The 12,664-nt window shown below is 46.9% G+C and overlaps 1 protein-coding gene and 1 pseudogene across 2 annotated transcripts in view; one reads left to right on the plus strand and one right to left on the minus strand.

Moving 5' to 3' along the window:
* Positions 1-12,664, minus strand: part of SHMT1 (serine hydroxymethyltransferase 1) — a 48,977-nt gene that overhangs the window by 29,939 nt on the left and 6,374 nt on the right. The gene's annotated exons all lie outside the window — the stretch shown is intronic.
* On the plus strand, positions 7,871-8,569 carry LOC102473229 (destrin pseudogene; annotated as a pseudogene).

Here is a 12,664-nt window from a genome sequence, read left to right on the forward strand (position 1 = left end):
GCTGATTTGCACACTTACATTTCTACCAGAAAACTGCACCCCATAAAAATACAGCTGGCTGGAGAACTTTTTTGTTGTTGTTTTTGCCAGAGGAAGCGTGAGCTTGACATAGAGAGACAGAGAAACAAAGAAAGGGAAAGTGAGGTGAGAAGCTACTCCCCAGGTGAGATGGCCATACCACAATCCCTTCCTCCTCTCGGGATTCTGGGCACACGTGTATGTGCCCTATGTGAGTTTCAATCCGCCAGGTCTGGGGCTCAAACCATGGTTGGCCATGTGGGAGTCCAGCACCTTAACCACTACACCACCTGCTGGCCCACAGAGACCATGTATCTTAAAATACATGTCCTGGAGAGCAGCCATTCTGAACAGGATGACCTCCAGACCGCAGGAGTGCTGTTGCTGAGCTTCGCTTGCATAGCCACGAGCATTAACATGCGGCATGCTAACTGCAAAGCAGTATCTGTCTGAGGAAGCCACACGTGCTATTCCGATTTCGCCCAAAAGAATCAGAGGAAACCAAAGGGCGCCAGCGTTTTCACATCATCAGTCGATTGGCATTTGAAAACTACTGGCTTTGGATTCCACTTCCACGTCCCATTTTCTGACGTATGAAATAAACCGGAGGCTGCTTCAGAGAAGTTGGACCCAACCGATCCTCGCTTTTCTAGACGTCTTTGGGTGTTTGTTCTTATGTTTATTTCTAATCCACGGCCCCTCCTCCCCCTCAGGAAAACGTGCTCAGCGGAGTGGGTCTGGGCACCCGTCCACTAACAGCAAGGATTTGTGCCGAGTGGCAGGCTCCTAGTGTGGACGTGTCAACGTTTTCAGGAACTACCCTCCCTTTCAGCGCTTTCCCATTAACTCGGTAAGTTCTCACTTAAAATCCATTCGTCCCGCAACTATTTACTGAGCAGCCTCCATGTGCAGCCACTGTGCTCCACGCAGGGACACTGAAGGGGACAAACCGGCCTGGAGTCCTGTCCTCGCGGGACTTCCTGGGACCAGCGGGATAGACAGGCAACAGAAGCAGGAACATGCACAAGCGCCCGAGGGGAAGCACTGGGTGCTGGGAGTGTGCTGGGTGGGCCGGGCGAGCACAGGCTCACGGGACGGCCGGGCTGCGGCCTGCCTCTGGAGGATTCCTAGACTTCTCACGGGATGAGGGTAAAGCCCGTTTCCCAAGAGGACACGCGTGGTTTAACTGCAAGACTATTACCATTCAACAAATAGCCCGAGGTCCATACCCACGGTCCCAAACCACGGTGACCCCCTTCCTGTGGCAGGGCTGGCGCTGACACTGAGCAGGGACCCCTAATGTACTTTCTAAGATTCGGGGAATGCAGGGCCCACCCCAGAGTAAGGGGTGAGTCTGCAGACTTTGGTTATGATAATGAAACATTGACCATGAATAAGGGCCATTAGACCTCTAAAGCTCTCACTTAAAGGAAAGAGAAGGTTTTCATTTCAATGTATGTTTTGTAGGATGGAAGCTGCTGGCTGAGCTTAGAGACCCCAGGCTGAATGGCCCCAGAAACCCAAACAGAAATTTGATGATCTAAGGCCTCACCAATCAAGAGTGCCCAGGAGATGATCATGTCCTCTCGAACCAATCACTGAACTGATCGTGCGCCTGGGACCTCTGTCCCTAATTCTGTCCTTAATGGTGCATGCTGGGGAGGCAGGTGGCGTAGTAGTTAAGGGCGCTGGGCTCCCACATGGCTGACCATGGTTCAAGTCCTGGACCTGTCAGCTTGTCTTCTCACTTTTTCTCTCTCGTCAAATTTAAAAATCAATAAAGTTAAATAAAAATCTTTAAAAAAAAAAAAGATGCATGGGGGTGGGACCAGCAGTTGGCGTAATGGCTATGTCACTAGACTCCCATGTAGTCAACCGCAGTTCAAGTCCCAGACCTGGTGGCTAAAACACGCCGGGCCCCTGTGCGTGCGTGCCCAAGATCCCAAGGAGAATGGAGGAGAAGGGATTGTGGCGTGGCCATCCTCCCTGGGGGGTGATTTCTCGCTTTCTGTCTCTCTCTTTCTGGCGAGCATGTGTACCCTATATTAATAATGTCTCTTCCCCCCAAAAAACAAATGCATGTGGGGAACATCTCGGGGAGACCGGGTCTTTTCAGCATGAGCTGCCCGCTCTCCTTGCTTTGCGCTTTGCAATAAAGCTGGACTCTCCTTCATCACACCATGTCCTATGGCTTGGCTTTATAGCGCCTGGGTGAGCGAACCTGATTCGAGTGAGGGAACAATTTGCTGGCAACCCAGGTCCAGCGGCCCTTGGCCGCCCTCATCCTGCAGCTGCCTGAGCACTTTGTCTCAGGCACAGTCCTGGGTGACTGGCCGCTGACCAGGTGCTATTGACTCAGGGCCACTTCCACTGTGTGGTGAAGGAGACATGGCACTGGACTGGATTTGGTAGAAGTCTAGTAAGTGTGGGACTCGTGTGTGATGACACCAAGGCCTGCCTTTCCCTGTAGATCTCTGTTTTCTGGGGTATTTTTTGAAAGTTTTTTTTTTTTTTTTTTTTTGGCTATAGGGCACATGCACTCGCCGGAAAGACAGAGACAGAAAGACAGAAAGCGAGAAATCACCCCCCAAGGGAGATGGCCACGCCACAATCCCTTTTCCTCTTTTCTCCTCTTAGGATCTTGGGCATGCACGCACATGTGCCCAGCGTGAGTTTAAGCCACCAGGTCCGGTACTCGAACCGCAGTGGACTACATGGGAGTCCAGCGACATAGCTATTACGCCAGCTGCTGGTCCCCTTGGTTTCTATTTTGACAGAATGCTTGTTTGGTGGGTTTTCCTCCATTTGGCTAAAGGGTAGCTATAAGCCTCTGGTGTGATCTCCCCCTTCTTGTTATTTAGGACGTTTGTTTGGTGTGATCTCCCCCTTGGATACAGAGACAAGAAGCCTTGAGAGACCGTGTGGAAATCTGGTAACTTGTACATTTGATTTTCTGTTTTGTCCGAACCGGCCGTGAAGAGGGCATCGTTACAGGAAACAGAGAGAGCTTATTCCACCTTGTAGCCCTTAGGGTATGTTTTGTAGAATTGCAAACTCTGAGCTGTAATTCTAAGGAAAGAAAAAAGATAACTCATGTAACATTATCTGGTCCCAATGTTCTCTAGGAACAGGGAACAGAGACCAAAGAATGGGTGTTTAAATTAAGTAACTAACTTCCTGTTTCGTTGGAAAAAAAAAATAAAAGTAACATGCTTAGCATTTTGGCTAGAGGGTCTGCTCCCTAACCCTCTGAAAAGAAATGCTCAATCATTCTGAAGCAGGCACAACTCCATCTTGGAGGGGCGCCTCCATTATAATCTGTTAGATTCCTGTGGCTGGAAACTGACCTTCGCCTCCGTGCCTAAGAGCAGGCCGACTGAGTCAACACTCCCACTGTCTTAAAACTATTCAGAAAGAGAGAATCGTACTCACAGAGACAAAAGCAGATGTTTGCCGGTTGCCTGGCTAAAACCTAATGGTGACAGACATGAAGAGAACTTTCTTAAAGAGCCCTTGTAGGGAGTCGGCCTCATTCATTTCGGAAGCCTCTGTTTCTCTGGATCCTGTTTTTCCATGGCCGCGTTTCTCTCAGCTGAAGCCCTTTCCTTGACTGTCTGGCTAGCGGCAAAGAGCTCTCTGTACGACTTGTTCTTTTATGAATTTTCTCTCGGGCTGGAGCTCTACACTCTTTTGCATTAAACTCATTGATCACTTTGGCTTTTGGGGTACCAAGAGTTACGTTTATATAGTGAGTGGACATTTGATCTTCGATTGTATGCTGACTACCGTATGAAATTGGGTTTCTTTACATGCTTCCATTAGGAAAAACTCTTCAATACCTGATTCAGTCAGACACACGGACAGCAAATGGCAATTTGCTATAAGGACAAGTGACCGCCTAAATGAGTCGAGGGACTCTTCAGCCAGTCACCTCTCTAACCTGACTGGACTTAGTAAAATAGCACACGAAATGTTCTACAACTGTACGTTCCCTTGTATCCATTTTGGTCAGTGTTCTTTGTGTCTTTAAAGTGCAAATTGACTAATCAGCCTTCTCTAGAATTGGCTAGAAGACCTTGGCTGTGTGTGCGGATGCACTAACTCGTTCCAGGTAGCGATGCAGTTTGGCTCATACTGTCCTGTCAAACGAATGACTTTTAGTCTCCTGGCTAAAATTCTAAAATTAAACCTGTAATCCTTTGACTCTGTTTTAATCAAGTGTTAGAAACCTTTGATATTTGACATACATCCCAAGTCAAATTTCAGTTCTAATTTAAATTTTTTGACCTTGAACTAATTTTTGGAAATTCTTAACAGGGCCCTTGGATGTCTGAGAAAGACAGGTTGGGCTTTCTGACATGTTGAAATGGTGTGGGAAATACTGTCGAACATGAAATGGTGTTTAGGTCTCTAATACGACGTGTCGATGAGTATTCCAAAATCGTAGGAGATTCTTAAATATCTGTTCTATATTAGCGTGTTGTAATGCTAAATAGTTCTAATGTAGTTTGTCACAGAAGTGATCAAATTTGTCTATTTTGGGCTATGGTAAAATCAGATCTTGAACCAGGGCCATTTTAAGTTTTGCTGCCTACAGTTAAATGCTTTATTCTGATGCTCTAAAACATTTTGTAATAAGCTATAATCCCAAAATTGGCTCTTTTAAGAAAATGAGTGAAAAAGACTCTGATAAGTACTATTTTTTAAAAGAATTATTTACGTAGGTTTCCTTATCATTGTTATTACCATTTGATTTGAGCAGAGACAGAGGGAGATGATGAGAAAGCAGGTCTCCAGGTTTGGGACTCGAACCACGGTCGACCAGGTGGGAGTCAAGCGCCTTAGTCACCACGCCGCCTGCTGCCCCCCCCATAAGTACTCTTAAATATAAGTTTTTGATAACACTGAGATTGTATCTCTGAACTTCAGGATTTAAATGGAAAGAATGGACCATAGTAACACTTCAAACTCAATAAAAGAGATATTCATTACATGAGACTGAACTAGTAAAGCAGAATTTTATGCCTTTTGACTAAAACATTACTGATTTTCTTCTATGCTTTGTTTTCCAGATTTAAAGATTGTCTTTTTTTGAGTTTGTGAAATTTTTTCTTTCAAAATTCAAACGAACTTTTCTCTCTTCTTGACCCCCTGGAATTGGAAAATACTGGTGAGCATTCTTATTTTGTGACAATACAGTTGTTTGCATAAGTTCAATACTTGTTGCCTTACATCAGAAATTCGAAAAACTGGTTATTGCCAGGGCTTTGACTGGCATGTCGTGTCTGAAGATGTGACCAGAAAGCTGAGGAACTAAGGTTGGTTTCAAAAAAGCCAACAGAAGCTCTTGGAAAGATTGCCTGGTACCACAAGCTGTTCTGCCTGGCAGGTTAGTGAAGAATGTCACTTCCTGATAGGTCCAAAACTTCCAAGTACAGGTACTTAAAGGCACAGTCAGGATGGATTCCTGACTTGGCTCAGTAGCCTTGGGAGGCTTCTTCAAGAGTCTCATCTCAGGATCAGCAGTTGGTGTAATGGCTATGTCACTGGACTCCCATGTAGTCGACTGCGGTTCAAGTCCCAGACTCGGCTGCTTAAACTCATGCCGGGTGCATGTGCGTGCGTGCCCAAGATCCCAAGAGGAGAATGGAGGAGAAGGGATTGCAGCGTGGCCATTCCCCCGGGGGGTGATTTCTCGCTTTCTATCTCTCTGTCTCTCTCTGTCTTTCTGGAGAGCACACGCACCCTATAGCAAAAGCCTCCCTCCCCCCCTCCAAAAAAAGAGTCTAATCTGAAGTTCCTTATAAGAGGTTCCAGCAAAGCCAACTAAATCAACTAGTGTCCTGGGAACCAGCAGTTAGCGTAATGGCTATGTCGCTGGACTCCCATGTAGTTGACCGCGGTTCGCGTCTCGGGCCCGGTGGCTTAGAACTCAGGCCGGGCGTGTGTACATGCGTGCCCAAGATTCCGAGAGGAGAATGGAGGAGAAGGGATTGTGGCGTGACCATCCCCCCCAGGGGGGTTGATTTCTCGCTTTCTGTCTCTATGTCTCTCTCTGTCTGGCAAGCACACGTGCCCTATAGCAAAAAACCTCTCAAAAAAAACCAAACCAAAACAAAACAAAAAACAAAAAAAAAAACCAGTGTCCTTATAGGACTCTGTGCAAATAACAGACCAAATTAAGACTACTTATTTTTTTGCAAATAAGTTAGTTTTACTATGCTTTTCTTTGGTAAAAGGGGGAATGGACTGAGGAAAAAATGTTTCTTGAGAAAACTAGAGTGCACTTGTTACTAGATTTTAGCTCTGTACATGTTTGGTTTTTGAGTTTTTAGTATCGACCTACTGTTTGAACAGAATTCTGACCTTTTTTCTGACTTTAAGTCTTAAGCAAATTTTTTCTTAACATTTTAAATTTTGATTCATTAAAGCTAAATCTGCTTTTGTTAAAATTTTACACCCTGAGGGTGGTCGATTTGATAGATTCCCCAAATCACCACAATAACTGGCGTATAGAGAAATCACTGGAGAAGCAAACTACAGAGCAGAGGATCCTATCAGGTCACCTCAGGCTGTTGTTTTCCTGTATCTCACTGGCGAAATTTGTCTTGGACCCTACAACAGCTCTGAATTATGTCTCGGCTTATTAAAGAAGCGTGTGCACGACAGCAGCATTTCACATTGCACTTACAAACCGTAGGTGAAATAAATTCATCTGGGTACATAAAGTACCAGCTACCCGGCTGCTGAGGAAAATAGGCTATTACCAAAGGGTCAAATGGTCTGTTAATGGTTGTGGGAAAAGATATTTAAAAATAGGAAAAAGCAGTCAGACTGCCCTCCTGGCAACCTTGCTGTGCTCTTTGGTATATACCGCAATTCAGTGTGCTTTCAGGTTTGAAGACAAAACCATAGAAGCTGGTGCTAGCATAACAGTATTGAAAAACTAAAGGCAAAGTTCTGAGTATTTTGAAATAAATGCATGCCCTTTCCTCCCATTCTGACCTCTGAAACTATGTCCCCATTCAGCACCCGGATAGGTCATCGCCCATTTCCCCTCAAGATTGAGAGTTTTTTCAAATAAGGGGGACTGGAAACCATCAGGAACTCCCTAATGTTTTTTTTTTAATTATTTTATTTAACTTTATTATTTTCCAGTTGGATCAGAGAGAAAGGGTGAGGGGGAGAGAGAGAAAGTAAGAAAGCAAGCCAACAGGTCCAGGACTTGAACCATGGTCGGCCATGTGGGGGGAGTCCAGCGCCTGTAACCACCATGTCACCTGCCGGCCCGGCCCCTCCCTAATGTATTTTCTAAGGTCCCTGAAATGCAAGGTCCACTTACATTGTAGTGGCGCAGAGTAAGGGGTAAGACTTCAGACTTTGGTTATGATAAAGAAACACTTGGCCATGAATTAAGGCCATTTGACCTCTAGAAAACTCTCACTTAAAGGAAAGATAAGGTTTCCATTCCAATAGGAAAGATGTTTTATAGGCTGGAAACTGCTGGCAGTGAGCTCAAAGACTCCAGGCTGAATGGCTCCAGAAACCTGAACAGAAATTTGGTCACCTAAGACCTCACCAATCAAGAGTGCCCATGAGATGATCCTAGAGGATCGCCTCCTCTTGAACCAATCACTGAGCTGATCAGGCGCCTGGGACCTCTGCCCCTAATTTTGCCCTTAAGAATGCATGTGGGGAACATCTCGGGGAGACCGGGTCTTTTCAGCACGAGCTGCCCGCTCTCCTTGCTTTGCATTTTGCAATAAAGCTGCCCTTTCCTTCATCACACCATGTGCCTCTGGTTTGGTTTTATAGCACTTGGGTGAGCAAACCTGATTTGAGTTTGGTAACAGAATCAAGAAACTGGGTGCTCCGTCTCTGGGTCCCACTTTCGTGAGGAGGACGCTCTGCAGACTCCGCGCCAGTCGGCTCCCTCCCCCGCGTCCCTGCCACAGCCGCTGCGAAGATGGCCTCAGGAGTGCAGTCGCTGATGAAGGATGTCGTATTTTTTATGATATGAAAGTTAGGAAATGCTCCACACCAGAAGAAATCAAGAAGAGAAGAAGGCTGTCACTTTTTATCTCAGTGCAGCCAAAAAGTGTATCATTGTAGAAGGCAAGGAGCTCTTGGAGATGTTGGAGAAACCATCACCGATCCAGTCAGGCGTTTTGTGGGAATGCTTCCTAAAAAAAGGTTGCTCCTATGCTTTGTATGATGCAAGCTTTGAAACCAAGGAATCCAGAAAAGAAGAGCTGATTATTTTGTGTGTGTGGGCACCAGAACTAGCACCTCTGAAAGGTAAAATGATCTACATGAGCTCTAAGGATGCAATCGAAAAGGAATTGCACGGCATAAAACATGGATGTCAAGCACGTGGGCCAGAAGACCTCAATCGGCCTTGTGTGGCTGAGAAGCTCGGTGGATCCCTAACTGTAGCTTCCGAAGGATGCCCCGTGTAGCTTCGTCATTCAGTGCCACAAATCGAAAGCTTCCGTCTTTGTTACCTTCTCGCTATGTGAGTAAAGCAAATATCATTTAGGCCAGGGTCTCACTGAGGGGAACTGTCCCGTCATCTTTTAGGTAGCTACATATTCTATAAACACGTGCACATGGCCCTCAATAAATCTAAAGTCTAAAGTTTTATTAGTGTGAAATTAAATTCTTATTGGCTCAACCCCTGTTTTGATGTGTTAACTTACACAGATTTTTAAGCTCGGGATTTTTTTAAAAATTATTTATTTTATTTATTCATTCTTTTATTTATTTTTAATCTGACCAGAGAGAGAGACAGAGGGTGAGGGTGAGAGAGAGAGGAAGTGAGAAAGCAAGCCACCAGATTCAGGACTTGAACCCTGGTTGGCCACGTGGGAGTGTCCAGCGCCTTAACCACCATGCCACCTGCTGATCCCTAAGCTCGGGATTTTTAATAATGCATTTCACAGGACAGTACAGGCCATATGAAGAAAATGACTACACCTTTGTTAACTTCAGCAGTTTCTTTCTTTTGCTTAAGAGAATTGGTCATAATCTGGTTTTAATTTTGGCCCAAATTCTTTATTCCTCCTTGAGCTAAACAGCGTAATGGGGTACAATTCTCCTTGTATGCATGCAGCACTAACACACTAACAACAGGAAGATTAAGTGAGGCGGTCTCGTGCTCCCAGCACCTGAGTAATTGAGGCTGCCTCAGAACTGTGGCCGCTGCAGTCCACGCTGATCTCGCCAAAAGTGCTATTTCAGGCACGTTCTTGGCACACGGGAAGCAGCCCCTGCACTTGCGCTTGCTAGTTGGAGACTGCTCTGCCAGAGTCACTTCGCATCTTGGAAGTCATGGTGTGTCCTCCGGAGAATGTGCAGTGTCTTCTAAAGACTAAGTATCATGCAAATTAGGGCTCCAGGGTAATCGGCTTTGTTCGTGAAAATGGTATGTCAGTCTATTGGCGAGCTAGAACACCACGATATCTTTGACTGTGCCTCCTTCAGAAGGTTGCTGCTTCTGGTACAGTAAGGTCTGGAAGACTAGTGAGTGCGTTTACTCTGGGCCTGGGAGAACTTAACCTAGAGCACACACTGGCATCAGCTGAATATGAGATGGGGAGCAGGCACCAGGGAGGACACGTGCCAGGAGCCAGTGACATTGGAAGTACTTGTCATTAACGTGACACTTGGACGTATTTGTCGTTAACGTCACAGGCGTAACACTTGGAACAATACAGAGATGCACGAATAGTTGAACTTAGAAGAAGCAGTGCTGGCTCTATGTAATAAAGGAAGCATTTTTAACTTCAAAAAAAAAAAAAAGAAAGAAAGAAAGAAACTGTCTATATGGGGCTAGCAGGTGGCGAGGTGGTTAAGGGTGCTAGACCCCCATATGGCCGATGGCAGTTTGAGTCCCGGGCCTGATGGCTTGCTTTCTCACTTTCCCTCTCCTGTTCCCCTCACTCTCTGCTCTGTCCTTCTTGAGTCAAATTAAAATAAATACAGTTAACTAAAATAATTCTTTAATGCAACTGGACCCACACGGGAAGGTCCTGGGTTTGTGTCCTGAGCCCTCCCCAAGCACACTGTACGCGTATGCCCCGGTTTGGGATGGCCAAGAACGGGGGTGGATCACATCATGACTCTGCTGGGCTCTCCCTCTCTCTCATAGAAGAAGTACATTTAATAAGAGGGACCAGGAGGCAAACAGTGATGGGGCAGCCACACAACTCTGCCAAGCTGACCCGCACGGAAAGGCTCCAGACCTGTGTCCTGAGACCTCCCGCAGCAGGCTGGGTGCACACGTGCGCAGTCTGAGGCTTGGGATGGACAGTGCCAGAACCCTGCTGGAGATGCCGTGCTGTCTCTGTCTGCCTCCCTCTCTAACTCATTTATGAAAAAAGAAACAAACTTTGAAAAAATAATAATAAAAAAACAAGGCCCAGCCTCTGTGGTCCAGTCACTGTGACGCTGGAAGCCACATGATGAACACAGTTCAAGTCCCTGGCCTGTTCAGCTAAGAACACTCTAGGTGTGTACATGCAAGCCCTGGGTCCTGGAGGGGAGAGAATCAGTGTGGCCAGGCCCTGGGGGACCCTTCTCTCTCTCTCTCTACACACACATGCTCTATCGTGAATCAAAAACGAACAAACATCTTAAAAATGAGAAAGAAACTAGGCCAGCAGGTTGCACGGAGGTTAGGGTGCTGGACCCCACATGGTTGACTGCATAGTTTGTGTCCTGGACCCAGTGGCTTGAAAACCACACTAGGGAGACAGTGGTGCAGTCGCACTGGGCTGTCCTCTCTCTCAAAGCTGTCACTTTCTGGAAAGGTGCTGACAGACTTCCAGAATGGGCGAACACTGGCCTGACTGTAATCCCTTAAAAAGTTAGAAAGTGAAAGAACTACAGAAAGGAAAGGGAGAACCATAGGAAAAAGAGCTCAGCTTCATAACAGAGATCAAATGCTCCTAAGCGTCACCGCCAGGGAGCTTCCTCCAGATTCAGAAACAACTCCCAGGAAAGAAACTAAAACACATGATGAGAACCTCCTCGATTCAAATCTGGGCAGCCTTTTAAACAGTCAGCATTTACCTAAGCAGGGTAGGTGTGATGGAAATTGTAAGACTCAACCAGAGAAGGATGGAGGCCAAGCCGAGAGGAGCCAACATCAGTCAGAAGGAAATTGAGGCAAATCGGAAGGATCTCAAAGCCAGTCAAGAGGATCTCAGAGCCAATCACAAAAAAATCAGGGGATAACATTGGCATGATGGCTGTCACTCGACTCCCACGTGGTTGACTGCAGTTGGAGTCCGGATCTGGTGACTTAAACTCATGCCGGCCGCGTGTGTGTGCGTGCCCAGGATCCTGAGAGGAGAATGGAGGAGAAGGGATTGCGGCGTGACCATCCCCTCTGGGGGGTGATTTCTTGCTTTCTGTCTCTCTGTCTCTGTCTGTCTTTCTGGTGAGTGCACGCACCCTATAGCAAAAACCTCTCCAAAAGCCAAAAATCTCATTGTCAAGCAAAGAGACCTCCAGGGCATATGAAGAGATCTCATGCCAGTCAGAGAGATCTTGTGGCAAATCTAAGAGATCTCATGACCAATCCCAAACTGAGAGATGGCATAGTCAATCAGAAAGATCTCATGACCAATCAGAGGTCTCCTGGCCACTCAGAGAAATCTTGTAGTCATTGAGAAAGATCTCACGGTTATTCAGAGAGATCTCATGGTCATTGAGGAAATCTCGTGGCTGCTCAGGGAGACATCACGGTCACTCAGGGAGACATGGCCAGTCAGAGATATGGAAGATACTCATCAGTAGGAAGATTCAAAATAGCACCCAAACCCGAGTACAAATGTAAAAGGTAAAAAATGCAATGAATACTTACTGCTATGCTGAATGATGTGGAAATGTAAACTATATGTATCTACACAGGAATGTGTAAATACGAATTGTAACAGACATGAACTAGACGAGGCTATTAACGGAGGGGAGGTACCTGTGCACGGAATGCATGACGGCGTGGAGGTACCCGTGCACGGTATGCGTGACGGAGAGGAGGTACCCGTGTACGGTATGCATGACGGACCAGAGGTACCCGTGCACGGTATGCGTGACGGAGAGGAGGTACCCGTGTACGGTATGCATGACGGACCAGAGGTACCCGTGCACGGTATGCGTGACGGCGGGGAGGTACTCGTGCACGGTATGTGTGATGGCGGGGAGGTACCCGTGCACGGTATGCGTGACGGAGCGGAGGTACCTGTGCATGGTATGAGTGACAGCGTGGAGGTACCTGTGCATGGTATGTGTGACGGAGAGGAGGTACCCGTGTACAGTATGCATGACGGAGCGGAGGTACCTGTGCACGGTATGCATGACGGCGGGGAGGTACCCGTGCACGGTATGCGTGACGGCGGGGAGGTACCCGTGCACGGTATGCATGACGGCGGGGAGGTACCCGTGCACGGTATGCATGACGGCAGGGAGGTACCGTGCATGGTATGCGTGACGGCGGGGAGGTACCGTGCACGGTATGCGTGACAGAGTGGAGGTATCTGTGCACACGGTACCAACACTCTTTGCCGACCTCCAGCTTTCGTGTAGTCACCATGATATCCCATGATCTCCTGCCTAGGTCTGCTTTCCCGGTGGAGCCGATGTA

This window comes from Tupaia chinensis, unplaced genomic scaffold, assembly GCF_000334495.1.
Source record: "Tupaia chinensis unplaced genomic scaffold, TupChi_1.0 Scaffold138725_1, whole genome shotgun sequence".
Lineage (NCBI taxonomy): Eukaryota > Metazoa > Chordata > Mammalia > Scandentia > Tupaiidae > Tupaia > Tupaia belangeri.